Genomic DNA, 17,842 nt, shown 5'->3' with positions numbered 1-17,842 from the left:
CTCAAGAGTAGTAAGCACTATTTATAGGTCCAGGATCCATCCTGCAGACCCTTTTCCCTTCCGCCCTCCTCTTGCCCTCCTGAGCTTGCACAGGTACCATCTCTATGTCTAAGTGAGTAATTCAAAGCAGGGATGCCCCACTTTCCCCTTGATTAGCACCCCTCACCTCCACTTCACTAACTCCCCTGTCCTACATTGATGATGGGACACATTTGCATGATCTATTTCTTCCCCTTCAATCCCAAGTTCCCTACTGGCTTGTTCTGTTTTCAGAATGTTAAATTTGAAGAGCTTACTAATTGTTAAAATCTCAGTGGAAAAATGAATCATGTGATTAAAACTACTATGTGGCCTTTCTCTCTTCTGGCTCCAAGGACTCATCCAAAACTGTCAACTCTTTATTAAAGCAACACCTTCACTTTCTAAAGAAAATGACTTCACGGTGTTACTGCCAACCGTGGGAAGGCCAGTCATTCTAATGAAATTTTTTTTAAGTGTCTGCAGCTTAATTAAACCCTAAGCAAATTAAACACATCACCCTCTTCTGTAGGTAAAGCAGAACACTCACATAGCCACTGTTGGGGCCGTTGCATGCATCTGTACACAAAGAGCCTGGGCTCTTCCCTGAGACACCAGTCAAAGGACAGCATCGTACAAGCTGAAGCCTGTTCCCATTCAGCACCTGGGGATTTGTCCACAACAACCAGGCAGGAGTGCTCAGCTCTCTCTCGGGAAATGTGGCATTCACACGTACAGTCTAGTGCTGGCTGGAGGCCTAGCAAACAGTCACAGGAGTGCGGAGGATTTACAGACTGAAAATGAGCACATAGACAGCAGCTCCGAGTTCTCTCAGAACACATGTGTGCAGCGACTGAACTGGGGGAGGCCTACGTGGGGCCCCCAGAGCTTGGCAGAGCCGCTAGTGGCAGAGCCTCCAGTGTGTATGTGAATATATTAGAGCTACAAATCTGGTAACAAACACTCCTTTGTGACCTTATGAAGACTGTGAAAGACAAAGGCATTTTAAGATTGCAATGTCAGGAAAGAAGGAGGCCATTTGGAAAGCTGATGTTCATACTGCTGATTTTCAACCGCTTCTAGGCTTCTTGGGTATACACAGAAAAAGCCAGAGTGGAGCTTCACCTACAGCCCCACAAGACAGCTGCGTCCACAAGGCATGACCTTCTGCAGAGAGCTGCACCTCTGAAGGTGAACACATTAATTTGATGACAGTTTCTTGTTCAGTTCAAAACGCTGGCCAAGGACATCCCTTTAAAATTTATAATGAAACTTTTAAAAAAATGTATCCAGCCAAAATTTGATCCCATTTCATTAAATTTTATATTCTTCATTAACTACAGGGTCACACTCAGAAAACAACAAGTAGGCTACAAGAGCTAGGCAGGGGTGGAGGTGGTGGAGCCCAGTAGACAATTAATTGACTGTACTTTGCCATTCATGGCAAAACATTTTATTTACTTGTCCCAACACATACTTAGCCTACCCTCTGGGCTTCCAAAGCTCTTTCATTCTGGAATCCAGTTCCAGAGTTTATGGCCTCCAAGGTTCATGGTCCTTCCCAAGGACGCTCTCTTCACCTATTAATATGCATCATGGTTCTTCTTCTCAGAATGGTGGTTCTTGTGAAAGCCAAGCAATTTTTATGTAATCCACACCTGAATGGGAACTTTACAATGGATTTGGGTAAGACTTCTGTATGTTGGTATCCATTTTACCTGTCTATTCTACTTAGTCTGAAGAAAGAGGGGAAAGGAAGAGATAAAAATAATCCTACTGTAATTTTCATATCAAATTACAAAATTTTAACTTTCATATCAAATTTTCATATCAAATATTTTCAAGCAAATAGACAAGTTCTATTGCTTGTCTTGTGGTTTTTGAGCAGACTATTGGTCTGAAATTCTAGTCCATTAACAGTTCATTTGCCTATACTTAATTTCACAATGATACCAGAAAAAAACAGCAAAAATAACAACAAAGAAAACTCTCAGGCCTGTTGCTCTGAAACTAAAGTTGCCAGTCATTTTACTTCACAGTATTTCTCAAGCCCATTTCTTCATTCACCAACAACTCACCCACCGTTGTTACAGAAGATTTTTGACCACCCAGGAAAGCAAATGCTGTCATCCTGACTTTACTGCTCAGAAGATACTTGTCAATTAAAGTCACCTTCACGTCTTAGCTAGGAACAAAGACCAAATTCCAGAGATTCCCCTTGTCTTTCCCAAAATAGAGTTAGAGCTCATTTCCTAATTTTTTTTTCGTCATTTACATTTGGCCACACTGCAACTTGTAGACATGGGGTTACTACTCACATATTAAAACTTGCTTATTTCCAAATAAACATCCATAACTTTAAATGCTCATATAGCCACTATATAGATTTAAATAATTCTAAGATACATCTTATATCTTGTGTAAGATATATCTTGAGTAAGCATATTAAACAAATGCCTTTTTAAGTAAGAACTATTTTCAGTGCTGCCTTCTGGTTTCGGAGTCATCTCTGTCTCACTCTTATAACTATATGTCTCCCAAAAGCCATCTAGTACCATAACATACATACATATTTATAAAATGCTAGTAACATTTCATTCCCGCCTTTTTTACATGAAGGACTTGGAAATATATGTTTTCTATGGACTGCTGTTTTTAACAATAATAGAAAGAGGGGAATAACAATAATAATGGCAAATATTCCTTGAGTTTTCATAATGTACCAGGCACTGCACTAAGCATTTTTTTCAATGTAGACAATCTCACTTAATTCTTAATATACCTGTCTAGAAAGTAGGTACTATTATGATTATTACCATTTTACAGAGGAATAAACTAAGGCATATGCCTGTGTTCCAGGGATAACCAAGAATTCAAACTTACATCTTCCCAGTTTCAGCATCCAAGCTCTAAACTGCTGTATACCAGGGCATAGAAATAGGACTACCAGCCATAGCTTTGACTCAGAGGGGAAAAAAAAAAAAAAAAAAAACATAGCACAAATGTGTATATCATAAGTATGACATACATATTTACTGTATAGTTTAAAACTACAAATATTTTTTCTCTTTGCCAGTGTAATACATGCATAATTTGTGAATTAAAACTTAATTGAGCACACCATGATTGGAAAATTACAAAATACTTAAAACTTACATCAACTCAGCCTCCATTCCATTATCAAGAGAGAGACTGTTTATGCATTCCTATTCTGGCAATTAAGGACAAGTATGTTTTCTCAAGTGAAGGTTATTTTGACTTTGATAAGTATATAGCTCACTGTCTGATCATAAAGGGCCAGAACTGAAGATGAATAACAGAGTACTTTGTCCTTCACTTCAGGCATGATGGCTGGACCTCCGTGGTTGTAAATTTTCCAATATTTGATGGCCACAGTGTCAGCAGCAAAATTATGCATAATAAACACAACAATACATTATGTGCCACTTCTTGACTTGGTGCCGAGTCAGGGAAGGAAACAGTCTACTTTTGAATGGGTGTTCTGAAATAACACACAGACAGTGTGTATTGGAGAGATCTGAAGAGGAAAATTCAAGCTTCCTTTTCATCCCACAGTCTCCAAACTATTATTCTTTGAAACTGACTATCTGGAGTGATGTGAACCCCTCTACCACCACCGTTGGGTTGATATCAGGAAGCACAGAGTCCACAGGCTTTCATCTAGCCAGGAAAAAGGAAACAGAGCTTATTTTGAACAGGAAGGAAAAAAGATATTTGATGAAAGCCAAAGAAACAAGCTGCCTAAATCCTTTGACAAAGTAGAGACAAAAGGAATGAGCTTGTGAAATAATGTGGAGACACATTTTTCTATCATGTTTTTAATCATGATTGAATCATGTTTCTATCATGTTTTTAATTGTCCATTCTATCCAGAACATTTGTTGCAAAGTCCAAAACCTTCCTTTACAATGAAAAGAGAAAATACTGTTCTAAGGTGTGCATCTATAAAATGATATTTCTGAGGCACTAAGGAAAATGAAAGCTCTAGAAAGGGAATGATGTGGGGGAGGCACACATGGCTTCACCTTTGACAGCTGTCTCCCCATGGAACCAAACCAGAGACTCCTGGTGCAAGTGGGGACCTCAGAAGTCACTGGGTCCATCTCTGACATTTTATAGGTGACAGGCTTAAAACTGTTAAGTAACGTGCCCTAGGTCCTGCTTGGGGTTGTACTGTCTGAATAACAAATGGCAAATGAACAAAAACAAAAGAGGTCATAGTCTAAGTTACTCAAAGGCTTTCTGTAAGGAAAATGGTGGTAGTTATGGTCCCTAAGTCCAATTATCTACCAAAGCTTAATATAAGACATCCAAGAAATATATACAGATACATAGATAGATTCTCTATATATGTATGATTGTGTATATATATGTGTGTGTGTGTATGTGTATATATATATAAAATTCTTGCTTTAGGAAATGTTTCTGTGTATGTATGTGTATATATATATGTAAATATATATGCATGTATATATGTGTGTGTATATATACATGTGTATATGTATATACACACACACACACGTGCACATACACACACACATTTCCTAAAGCAAGAATTTTTTTAAATCAGATATTCTGTGAGACATACTTGCTTTATTCAGTATCAGTTTAGGGTTTCTCACTTAGTTGTTCTTTCCAGAAAGGATATTTGTAAAGTCCAGGAATTATTCTCAGGGAGTAAAAGCAAAACCGAACATTTGTGTCCCTCTTTCATTTGAATCTCACATCCAGTCTTACTTACATGTCAACCAAATTCTTACTGTCAAATCTAGATGAACAGAGCTAGGAATAGAGAAATGTAGATATTTTCTAATTTCTCTGCATTCTACCATCTTACCCTAGGAGCTCAAAAATGACTCTACTCTTTTCTGGAAAAAAGCACAAAGGAAAATTCCTGGGTTGTGTGGCTTCTCATAGTCCCAGAACTTGGGCTACATCTGAAAGTTCCAGATGACATCTGTCCAGCACTGGACACTGGCTCCAATTCACAAGATGGCCCACCCAAGACTAATCTCCATCTACAAGGTCCCTTGGAAGACGGGATGGACTCCATACAGGCCAGAGGCTGTGCATGCTCCCTTCAAATCTTGGAACTTCACTCAGGAAGCATTGAGGTGGACATTCAAAATGGTAAAAAGACTCCATCTGGCCTAAGCATCCCCTCACACACTTCTCAATATCAGAATTTATCCATAAAACAATCAGAGTTCAAGAGGATAATTATTTCCCCAAGACCAAGTTCACTATGACCCGGCCTCCAAAAACTTCTCGTTATTATCAACTATTGTGGGCCAGTCCCAACTATATAATCTTTACAAGTGTTATATTCATTCATATTTCTATAAGCAATATATCTTCTTATTCCCTGCACTCTGGGCAAATCGCCTTCATATTTCCCACTCTCACCCCAGCCTGGAGTAATAGGAAACATTCAAATTGTTCTCTCAGCCCCCATCCCTCTAATGATCACCAACAAAATCCTACCTGCAACCAGGACTCTCACTTAGGTGTATAGTTTCTGAGATAAACCAAAATTTTTCTTCTCCTTCTTCCCATCCTTTCTTGGTCTTCATTTCATACAGATAATAGTGTGTGGAAAAAACATGAAAGGAAAAGTGATATTCACCGAAGAGCAACTCAAGGCATATGTGCGGACCCAGGGAAAGGCCGCCCCTCCCAACTGGGTGAGTGTGGGTGATAGGTCATGTGTGTATAACCTCAGATCTTTGTTAGCACCAGCAGCTGACATCTCTCTCTCCAAATAGCAGGCTCCTGGAGTTTCTCAACATCAACAACAACAGAACCTGTCAAAGAAGTGGGCCAGAGCTACAGCTCTGCTTCTCATACACATGACTGAAGAGAAGCAAAAGAAAAATATCGTTTCACTGCTAGCCTAGTTTGACTCTCTCTCTCTCTCTCTCTCTCTCTCTCTCTCTCTCTATATATATATATATATATATATATGGCAATTATGTGTACAGGACTACAGTACTGGCCAGACTCCTTGGACACCTAAGGATGAATGAGGCCCAGCCCTGCCCTCATGGATATTACAATTTAGACAGAAAGATTTACATAAACATTCATATGACTAGCTACAAATTCATAAGTCAATGTCCAAATTAATGTACCAAGAACAACCCTAAAATAGAATAATTTTTCTTTTTTCTTTTAAATGAATATTCCACATGAGAGTTATCTATTTCAAAACACTCATCATAATAAGGTAACACATTCTAAATCACAGTTATGTTTTTCAAAAGTTTTGAAATCTCATTGTGACTGCTTTCTGAGTAGTTGTGCAAGGATGGGGAAAAACAGGAGTGGGGAAGGGAGGAGTATTTTGTTCCTAATATTGTCTAGAATTATAGACTTGTGATGGTAATACAAAACACACTGTATCTTAAATCAGTTCTATTTATTTAAACTTTTCTATAGACAATGTATCTTCTTATTGCCTGCACCCTGGGTAAACTGCCTTCATATCCCCCACTGCCCAGCCTCTGTATGCCACTGTTTCTGAAGGGTGTATTCATCCCAATAGGCTCAAAGATGTCCAATCAATCTTTTTCACCAGTTGCAGAGTCAAATCTAATGAATAAAACAGAGGGTCAAGCCTAGCAATACTACTGTAGGGCAGAAAGCAAGTACGGCTTTACACTGAGAGTGTGGTTGCCAAATACTGCCCCTGACAGCAATACCACCAGAAGAATCACTTCAATGTTTTAAGCAAAAACAGAATTGTTGAAATAGTGTATAATCTCCTATGTTAATCTAGGCAGACCATGAACAAAAGACTGCCAAATCTCAGTGGTACAATGCAAAAAAAAACTCCATTTCTCACCCCTGCTGTATTTTTCACATGGATTATCACAGGGACTCTACTCCTTGTGATATCGCACGGGGCTCCGCTGGCACAAGCTCCATTTCAACATTTGCTTCCATGATGGTGGTGGCAGTGTAAGTGGATCTTTTAAAGCTTTCTCCTGGGAGTGACACAAGCTACTCCTGCTCACATTCCATTAGTTAAATAAAGTCACATGGCATACCCAACTTCCAAACAGTTGGAGGAGTAGAACCCTGCTAGGTTTTTTGGCAGGACAAAGGCCAGAATATTGGTGGGTAGCCTCTGACTAACACCTCTCATGTATTATCGTTCTTTAAAGAAGCCAAGAATCATTTGTATATAAATTTTGGAAAATTAGTTTTTAAAAAAATCCTCACTATTATATGGTCACTACCATGTGTTAGATTTCTTTACATTCCAGAGCTACAACACAGTTGAAGAAGCCATTTTTTAAAAATTTTTATTTATTTATTTATTTTACCCAGGCTGGAGTGCAGTGTTGTCATCTCGGTTCACTGCAACCTCCGCCTCCCAGGCTCAAGTAATCCTCCTGCCTCAGCCTCGAGTACCTGGGACTACAGGTACACACCAATATGCCTGGCTAATTTTCTTGTTTTGGTTGGGCTGAGATTTTGCCATATTGCCCAGGCTATTCTTGAACTCCTGGGCTCAAGTGATCCACCCACCTTGGCTTCCCAAAGTGCTAGGATTACAGGCATGAGCCACCACACCCAGCCTCAAGAAGCCATCTTAATGCTTATGGTTCACTTTTAAGGTGCAGGCAGGTTTGTGAGAGGCATCTGTATGACTGACAGGGGATGCGGCATGGTGTAAAGGAGGTAGGAAGGAAGCTGCCATGCCAGGTGGACTCACCTGTGCCAAGCACTGCTTTCCACTGTACACACAATATCTCATTCACTCATCCCGACAGCCCCTGCAAGGTAGGGTTCACTATCCTCATTTAAAACCTGAGAGAAATGGAGACATAGCTTAAAATACACTGTGCCAGCCAATGTCATGGGTAACAGTGTTCAAACTCAGATCTGCCTAGTTCCAGAACCCATGGAGTGAGTCACATGAGGAAGTCCAAATGATACAAATTCCCTTATTACTTTATCTGTATCCCTTTTATTGCCCTTCTAACGAGGCAGCTGATTTTAAAATGAGAATGTGCTAAGCTCTCTAAGGACAGGGACTTCGCTCCATTCATCTTTGTCTGACTGGTAATGAGTAGCAAATACTACAGCACATAGTAGGTGCTCAAGAAAATATTGATTGTTAAATGCATGTTGAAAGTCAAGGTTATTCTCCAAAGCAATATTCCCTTTCTATTCTCCCGCACAGCACATGAAAGGAGATTGACAAGATGAAATGTTTCCTTAGTGATTCTCAAGAAAGGCAAAGCTGTCAACATTTTCTTTCATCAAGAGTGTTCACTAAGCGAGAAAATAGAGAGCAGCTCCCACAATGCAGACCTGAACGTGAAGATAATGGTCAGCAGGGCTCTGCAAGCTGTCTGAGTTCCCACTCCCAAAAAGCTCTCGACAGGAACATGCCTGCCAGAGAAACAGAGGGAACCTCATTTTGCTAGGAGACAACACACAGCTGCACAGTTCCATACTCCACTTAATCCCAGAGACAAATTCACAAGCTGTCCTAAATGTATCACTCTACTGGGAACTCTTTTTTCTTTTCTATTTCTAACCAGTGTCTGCCATTTGATATATCACAAATAAATCATGTTTCTCTCTCTCTTCTCTCTCTCTCTCTCTCTCTCTCACACACACACACACACACACACACACACACACAGGCACACACAGAAATACACACACAATCTTTCTATCTTAAAAAGGTTACATTCATTTTGGGTCTCCTCTAAAATTGCCATGCAGACCACTGGAAGTCACAACATGATGCTGTTTCTTTACAAAGATACTATGATTTTCTGATTTTCTCCTGTGGTGAAGGATTACTACTGTCACTGCTCCATGCAAGAATCCTTTCTAAGCTTTTTCTTTTAAGCACATAAGCTATGCTTTTAATTGGGCATTTCATTAGAGAAGAATGAGGCATAAAGGAAAACAAAATGGTCTGTAGTCATTTGTTTCAAGGAGATCATTCCAGTCATCAGCGTCTGAACCCTGCTGAAGTCGTTTCAGTTTTTCTTCTCAACCATGGGTAAAGCAATGTTGACAACACATATTTCTCTCTGTCAAAACATTTCACTTACTCGGCAATCTGTAGATAGTTTGAGAGTCGTATCACCAACGAGCAGCGCTGGAGCATTCTTCCTATTATTTTAAAATCAAAATGGCACGTGCCTTGTGAGAGAGGCACAATGTGGGCCGAGATCCAAATTGAAAAGAAAAATGCTAACAGAGTCAGCAAGTAAAGAGGGCACTGTAAATAGCAAGCCGTATGACTGAGCCACAGAGAAAGATGGGCCAGCCTGCCTCCCATTTCACTGTGAGGGCTTGATCCTGTTGCCCTTGGATTTCAGTCTCCTGGGAGGCCACTCAGGGATTTCTGTGAGATGTGTGCTCAGTACCAAGCTTAGGTTCACACTTGTGAAACGTGTTTCATACCATGAGATCTAATTAAATGATGATTTTTTGGCTGGGAGTGAGCAGAGGAAAAAGCAGAATCACTGGTTAAAGAATTGCATCCAAGTACCAGAGAAAGATGGGCCCTGTAGATGTGCCTTGCATAGGACGAAGAACGGGAGACCGAAACTAGACACACACTGACAAAATTGCTTATGGCTCCCACAGATGACTATGGTGTAATCATCTCAAAGTGGCTCATTTTCAGTGATAAATATTTAAAAGAAATAATTCTGGAGAAAATGGCAATGTACTGCCCAATAATGGTTTCGGGCTGCAAGATAGATACTGCAGGGCATCCAGGCCACAGCATTGGCAGAAAACAAACACTGAAGCAAAGCTGAAACACTTACTGTCAAGGCCAGTGAACATTTACCAGCCACGAGGTTCAGATTCACGGGCATTATTGTTAAAGCTCGTGGGAGAAATACACCCAAAAAGTAGCAAAGGGAGTCGATAAAAACCCTCCAAGTAATCAGCGTCTCACCAATGGGCAGCCACACATCTCCCCAGGCTCTCAGGGGAGAAGGCAGTTTACCAATTACTGCTGATTGGCTGGGTTAGTGAAATTGCTCAGACCTCCTACCATTCACCTCCAGCCTATCTTTCAATATATCTTGCTGGGGTCTGCTAAACTTATTTTCATCCATTTATAAAAAGGTCAACTAGGCTATGTGTTGACTTGACAGTAGTAAGTGCTTCTGCTGTAATCCCTGATGATATTAGTCTGGCTGGGTTTCACAAGTGTGCAGTTTATCTTTCTTTAAAAATTCCATGATTTTTCAAGTTGGTACCAGCTGTTATCACTTTAATAGAGATCACTGTATAATTTCAAAATATCTTACTCTCTCTAAAACTATTCTGATGCTCAAAACCGTCTGGAGCTCAGAAGTGTGCTTCTTGCTTCTGTCTCTTATATGGATGGGTTAATTAACTGCAGTCATCATGCTATTAAGCTGGGCTACAACCCAGGGATCACGCTTTACCACAGCCATCGCCTTCCAGCATGTTCCTGTAGATACACATACGTATGCACAAGGGGGTATGTGATGATTAATATTGAGTGTCAACTTGATTAAATGATGTAAAGTATTGTTCTAGATGTGGTTTCATTGCCTGAGCAAATTAACACATCTCCTGGTACCTGGTGTGCAGCCATTGATTAGGCAAATGCCTTTTTCTCCATTCCTGTCCATAAGGCCCACCAGAAGCAATTTGCCTTCAGTTGGCAAAGCCAGCACTATACCTTTACTGTCCTACCTCAGGGGTGTATCAACTCTCTGGCTTTGTGTCATAATCTTGTTTGGAGAGAACTTGATCACTTTTCCCTTCCACAAGAAATCACACTGGTCCATTACATTGATGACGTTATGCTGATTGGACCCAGTGAGCAAGAAGTAGGAAACACACTGGACTTAATGGTGAAATATTTGCTTGCCAGATGATGGGAAATAAATCAGAATAACCTTCCGGGACCTTCTACCTCAGCAGAATTTCTAGGGACCCAGTGGTGTGGGGCCTGTCGAGATATTCCAAGGTGAAGGATAAGTTGCTGCATTTAGCCCCTCCTACAACCAAGAAAGAGGCTCAACGCCTAGTGGGCTTATTCGGATTTTGGAAGCAACACATTCCTCATTTGGGTGTGTACTCTGGCCCACTTATCAAGTGCCCAAAAGGCTTCCAGTTCTGACTGGGGTCCAGAACAGAAGAAGGCTCTGCAGCAGGTCCAGGCTGCTATGCAAGCTGCTCTGCCACTTGGGCCATATAACCCAGCAGATCCAATGGGGCTTGAGGTGTCAGTGCCAAATAGGGATGCTGTTTGGAACCTTTGGTAGGCCCCCATAGGTGAATCACAGCAGATATCTCTAGGATTTTGGATAAAGGCTCTGCCATCTTCTGCAGATAACTACCCTCCTTTAGAGAGACAATTCTTGGCCTGTTACTGGGCTTTGGTAGAAACTGAATGTTTGACTATGGGTCATCAAGTCACCCTGTGACCTGAACTGCCTATGATGAACTGGGTGCTTTCTGACCCATCTAGCCATAAAGCGGGTTATACACAGCAGCATTCCATCATCAAATGGAAGTGGTATATATGCAATTGGGCTCAAGCAGGTCCTGAGGGCACAAGTAAGTTACATGAGGAAGTGAATCAAACGCCCATGACTCCACTCCTGCCACCCTGACTTGTCTTCCCCAGCCTGCACCAGTGGCCTCATGGGGAGTTCCCTATGATCAGTTGACAGAGGAAGAGAAGACTAGGGACTGGTTCACAGACGGCTCTACACGATATGCAGGCACCACCTGAAAAATGGACAGCTGCAGCAATACAGCTCCTTTCTAGGACATCCCTGAAGGACAGTGGAGAAGGGGAATCTTCTTCCCATTGGGCAGAACTTCAAACAGTGCACCTGATTGTGCACTTTTCTTGGAAGGCAAAATGGCCAGATGTGCAATTATATACTGATTCATTGGCTATAACCAATGGTTTGGCTGGATGATTAGGGACTTGGAAGAATCAAGACTGGAAAATTGATGACAAAGAAATTTGGGGAAGAGGTATGCAGATGGACCCCTCTGAGTGGTCAAAAACTGTGAAGATATTTGTATCTCATGTGAGTGCTCACCAAAGGGTGAACTCACCAGAGGAGGATGTTAATAATCAAGTGAATAGGATGACTCGCTCTGTAGACACCACTCAGCCTCTTCCCCAGCAACCCCTGTTATCACCCAATGCCCAGTGGGCCCATGAACACAGGGATGGAGATTAAGCCTGGGCTCAGCAACATGGACTTCCACTCACCAAGGCTGACTTGGCTATGGCCACTGCTGAGCACCCAATTTGCCAGCAGCAGCACAGACCAACACTGAGCTATTGATATGCCACCATTCTTTGGGGTGATCAGCCAGCTACTTAGTGGCAGGCTGATTACATTAGACCTCTTCCATCACAGAAAAGGCAGCAGTTTGTCCTCACCAGAATAGACACTTACTCTAGATATGGGTTTGCCTATCCTGCATGCAGTGCTTCTGCCAAGACTACCATTCGTGGACTCATGGAATGCCTTATCTACTGTCATAGTATTCTACACAGCATTGCCCCTGACCAGGGCACTCACTTTACAGCTAAATAAGTGTGGCAGTGGGTTCATGCTCATGGAATTCACTGGTCTTAGCATGTTCCCCATCATCCTGAAGCAGCTGGATTGATAAAACAGTACCTTTTAAAGTCACAACTACAAAGCTAACTAGGTGACAGTACTTTGCAGGGCTGGGGCAAAGTTCTCCAGAAGGACATTTATGCTCTGCATCAGCATCCAATATCTGGTACTGTTTCTCCCATAGCCAGGATTCACGAGTCCAAGAATCAAGGGGTGAAAGTGGCACCACTCACCATTACCCCTAGTGGCCCACCAGCAAAATTTTGCGTCCTGTTACTACAATATTTCATTCTGCTAGCCTAGAGGTCTTAGTTCCAGAAGGAGGAATGCTGCCACCAGGAGACACAACAATTCCATTAAGCTGGAAGTTAAGATTGCCACCTGGCCACTCTGGGCTCCTTCTACCTCTAAGTCAACAGGCTAAGAAGGGAGTTACAGTGTTGGCTGGGGTGATTGACCAGGACTATCAAGATGAAATCAGTCTACTACTCCACAAAGGAGGTAAGAAAGAGTATGGGTGGAATACAGAAGATTCCTTAGGGCATCACTTAGTATTACCATACACTGTGATTAAGGTCAATGGGAAACTACAACAGCCCAATCCAGGCAGGACTACAAATGGCTCAAACCCTTCGGGATGGGCCAAGGGCGGTGGCTCAAGCCTATAATCCCAGCACTTTGGGAGGCTGAGGCGGGCAGATCACGAGGTCAGGAGATTGAGACCATCCTGGCTAACACAGTGAAACCCCATCTCTACTAGAAATACAAAAAACGTAGCCAGGCATGGTGATGGGCACCTTTAGTCCCAGCTACTCAGGAGGCTGAGGCAGGAGAATGGTGTGAACCCGGGAGGCAGAGCTTGCAGTGATCATGCCACTGCACTCCAACCTGGGGGACAGAGTGAGACTCCGTCTCAGAGGAAAAAAAACAAAAAAAAACTCTTCAGGATGAAAGTTTGTGTCACTCCATCAGGTAAAAAACCACAACCTGCTGAGGTGCTTGCTGAAGGCAAAGGGAATACAGAATGGGTACTAGAAGGTAGTCATTAATACCAGCTACGACCACGTGACCAGCTGCAGAAACAAGGACTGTAATTGTCATGAGTATTTCCTCATTATTTTGTTAAGAACATGTTTGTGCATGTATATACTTGTAATATGAAAATATCTTCATTTTATTTCTTTTTCCTTTATCACGTGACATAAGATTTATTTACTTTATATCACCATGTACATGTTGTTAATTTTATGTAATAGCATTAAGGTTAAGGATTAGTGGGCTTCCAGTTGTATGAAGGATAGCTGTTTTATGTTAGGCATAATAATGTCCTTACTGTCTTTACTGGAAGATTTCAGGAGATGTGCATGGGTTCAAGTTGACAAGGTGGGGACTTGTGATAGTTAATATTGAGTGTGAACTTGATTGGATTGGAGGATGCAAAGTATTGTTCCTGGGTGTGTCTGTGAGGTGCTGCCAAAAGAGATTAACATTTGAGTCAGTGACTGGGAGAGGCCAACCCACCCTCAGTCTGGGTAGGCACCATGTGATCAGCTGCCAGGGCAACCAGGATAAAAGCAGGCAGACTAATGTGGAAAGACTAGATGGCTTTGTCTCCTGGCCTATATCTTTCTCCCATGCTGGATGGTTCCTTCCCTTAAACACGGGACTCCAAGTCCTTTAGCTTTGGGACTCTGGACCTTTGACCACAGACAAAAGGCTGCATTGTCAGCTTCCCTACTTTTGAGGTTTTGGAACTCGGACTGGCTTCCTTGCTCCTCAGTTTGTAGGCGGCCTATTGTGGAACTTCACCTTGTGATCACGTGAGTCAATTCTCCTTAATAAACTTTCCTTTATATACACATTTATCCTATTTTGCCCCTGTAGAGAACCCTGACTAATATAGCATACCTTTGCAATTTTTTTTTTTCATTCTCTTTTTTTTTTTCTTTGAGATAGAGTCTCACTCTGTCACCCAGGCTGGAGTGCAGAGGTGCAATCTCAGCTCATGGCAGTCTCCGCCTCCCGGGGTCAAGCGATTCTCCTGCCTCAGCCTCCTGAGTAGCTGGGATTACAGGTGTGCACGACGATGCCTGGTTAATTTTTGTATTTCTAGTAGAGACGGGGTTTCACCATGTTGGCCAGGGTGGTCTCAAACTCCTGAACTCAGGTGATCCGCCCACCTTGGCCTCCCAAAGTGCTGGGCTTACAGGCGTGAGCCACTGCGCCCAGCCTTCATTCTCTCATGAGGAGGAACAATTGGGTAGTAACTAACGGGTGGGGTAGAAGGTGGTGGCCACTTAAAGGCCATTCACACAGTTTGAGTTCATTTGGGAATTTAATGGCAAAGGTAAGGGAGAACAGTAAAAATTAAGAAGTTTATTAAAAAAGAATTAATAGTTTAAGTAAGTCCCACCTTTATCTCATATACATAAATGAGTAAATACTGCTATGTACCAATAAATATTATTTATTAACACTAAAATTTGAATTTCACATAAGTTTTATGTGTTCCCGTATATTGCTCTTCCTCCGTTTTTTTGTTTTGTTTTGTTTTGTTTTCAATCATCTAAAAATATAAAAATCATTCTTAGCTCTGGGGCCATGCCAAACAGGCAGTAGGCTGGACTTCACCCACAGACCAAATTTTGCTGACCCCTGTCCTAAAAAACTGAGACTGACCATGAGAGTTATGTGTGCATGCATGCACACATGCAAATGTGTTAAACTAGATCTGAAGACAATTCCAAAGAAGCTCCTATATGTTTAGCAGGAGTGATCTCATTGCAAAAAGATGTTAGCTTCCCAACTGATTATACTGAAGTGAAAAAATTATTATAATACATAAGCTCCTTGGGGGCAGAGACTATGTCTTATTGCATTTTTGTTTTCCTCACTTGCCTTACAAATAGTCCACATTCAATTTATTTTTTGTCAATTGAATGCGTTTTAATGAGTTTGTTAAAAGCCATCTCATTACATGATAGTCATCCCTTGAATACTAATAATTCAATGATTTCTGAACAATTTAGATCAATATACTTTTAACAGAGTATTAAAATATTATCCAACACTAACATTTGATTTATTCCTTAGCAATTTCAAACTGCAAAATTAGAATGTTTTAAAAAAACATCTTATTATAATTACTGGTAAACTGAAATCATTCATTCCTATCCCTACCATGTTATCAAAAGTATAGTTGACAGACAATAGGAATATACTATTCCAGCTTCAAGCATCCAATAACATCATATAGCCCTATATGTGAGATGAAGTCAAAAGATAAATCGAGTTTTGATTCAACGTCCACACTCTTTCTACAGACTTTTAGTGTGACCCTCACTAAGAGTCAGAACTATAGATGCCTCAGAAAGTATATACAGCATCTCAATGTCTCAGGCTGATAAGCTCAACAAGAAACACAAAAAGAAGAGAAAGCCTTGGGTTCTTTAAGTTTTAAGACTTTCACCTTTATCCTAAATTTGGGTAGAATAGATCTTAGATCATTTTCTGCAAGATATGTTAGAAGACAAGCTGGGCCCATCAAAATGTTGTCAAAACCCCTCACTTTCTCTCATTTTCCTTTTCCCCTCTCCCTCCCTTACCCTACTCCCTCCCCATAAACACACACACACACACACACACACACGTACATAGACATAAATATGTACTTTCTTCCCAGGATTGACCAACCTATTATGAAGCTTTCTTAGAAAGTTTCTCTCAGATGCAATTTTGGCCTTGCGAGTATTCCGTACAGCGCAAGAGGAAGCCATACAAGCCATGCTCCTCCTAAAGAACACTGTCAGTCATTACCATAGAACCCGCTTCACATAGCAACACTCAAGCACGTGATGCCGTTTTACATCAGAGGGCCATCCTTAGCTAGTCAACCCAGCTTCCATTTCAGACAAAACTGAAAGCCTCTGCACACCTGTGAGACTAACATCCACTCACCATCAGCATTTCACACTAGGGAATCTTAAACAACATCCCAGCAGGGAACACCCATGTATGGTCCTGAGCAAATGGTCAGCTGACTTCACCATATCAGGGAGGGCCACGAGCCAGTCTACAGTGGCTGAATTCCAGGTGTGGAGGACAAGGTGACAGCCACAGACACTGCAGGGTCTCCTGACAGGGCAGCCTGCTTCCACTTCCGTGTCACACATTCAGGTCTCCACAGCCTGCTTCCACTTCCGTGTCACACATTCAGGTCTCCACACAGCAGCCAGAGCACGATACTCAAAGCATACACTAGTTCGGCCGGGCGCGGTGGCTCAAGCCTGTAATCCCAGCACTTTGAGAGGCCGAGACGGGTGGATCACGAGGTCAGGAGATCGAGACCATCCTGGCTAACACGGTGAAACCCCGTCTCTACTAAAAAATACAAAAAACTAGCCGGGCGACATGGCGAGCGCCTGTAGTCCCAGCTGCTTGGGAGGCTGAGGCAGGAGAATGGCGTAAACCCGGGAGGCGGAGCTTGCAGTGAGCTGAGATCCGGCCACTGCACTCCAGCCTGGGCGACAGAGCGAGACTCCATCTCAAAAAAAAAAAAAAACAAAGCATACACTAGTTCATGCCACTCCCGTTGTCAAAATTTCCCAATGGGGATTTTCGGCTTTCCATTATTCTTAGGATTAAACTTCAAACCTGTCAGCAGAATGAGCTGGATTCTTCCCCACACCCCAGTAGTCTGGCCCACAAGTCTGCATCAATGGGCTCCTCTGCCTTCCTGTTTCTGGTTGGCTTGGCCAGTGGGAGGTACCTTATGGGAGTTCCAGAACATGGAGGAAATAAAGGTCTGGTTTTTCCCAGCTTCCTCCTTGGTGGTTCACGACAGTTTGGCCGCCTCGCTCCATGGTCAGAAACTGACTCCTTCCCTTGCCCATTTCCCATCCACAGCTCTGGGATATTGCACTCTGTTTTTCCTAAAACTGCACTTTGCTTTTCCTAAAACATGGCCCACATCAAAACACTCTCCAGGTTACCCAATTTGATTATGTCTTTGGTTTCCTGCCAGAACTCTGGCCAGTGCATGTGGCATATAGGCCCCCTAAATGATCAGACTTCTGCCTCCCACTTTAACTTTGTCTTATTAAACCCACTCTCACTCATTTACTCCCAGACACCATAGCCTTTTCTTCAGTCCTCAAATAACCCAAGCCTGTCCCTATATCTGGGCTTTT

General features: G+C 42.0%; 1 long non-coding RNA gene across 3 annotated transcripts in view; it reads right to left on the bottom strand.

Annotated features, from left to right (window-relative positions):
- The window catches only part of LOC117064628, a 47,958-nt gene extending 42,258 nt beyond the window's left edge, over window positions 1-5,700 (bottom strand). For 2 of the 3 annotated variants that reach the window (XR_004429564.1, XR_004429563.1), the window contains exons 1-2: window positions 5,524-5,700; window positions 1,505-1,754 (exon numbers count right to left, since the gene is read on the bottom strand). This is a non-coding gene — a long non-coding RNA (uncharacterized LOC117064628). Of the gene's footprint in view, window positions 1-568; window positions 696-1,504; window positions 1,755-5,523 lie in introns of those variants that run through there. The other variant, XR_004429565.1, reaches the window with a different exon arrangement.
- Between the last annotated feature and the right edge of the window lie 12,142 nt (window positions 5,701-17,842).

Source organism: Trachypithecus francoisi, unplaced genomic scaffold (genome assembly GCF_009764315.1).
Source record: "Trachypithecus francoisi isolate TF-2019V2 unplaced genomic scaffold, Tfra_2.0 Lachesis_group2, whole genome shotgun sequence".
Lineage (NCBI taxonomy): Eukaryota > Metazoa > Chordata > Mammalia > Primates > Cercopithecidae > Trachypithecus > Trachypithecus francoisi.
This window is presented reverse-complemented; position numbering and strand designations above follow the sequence as displayed.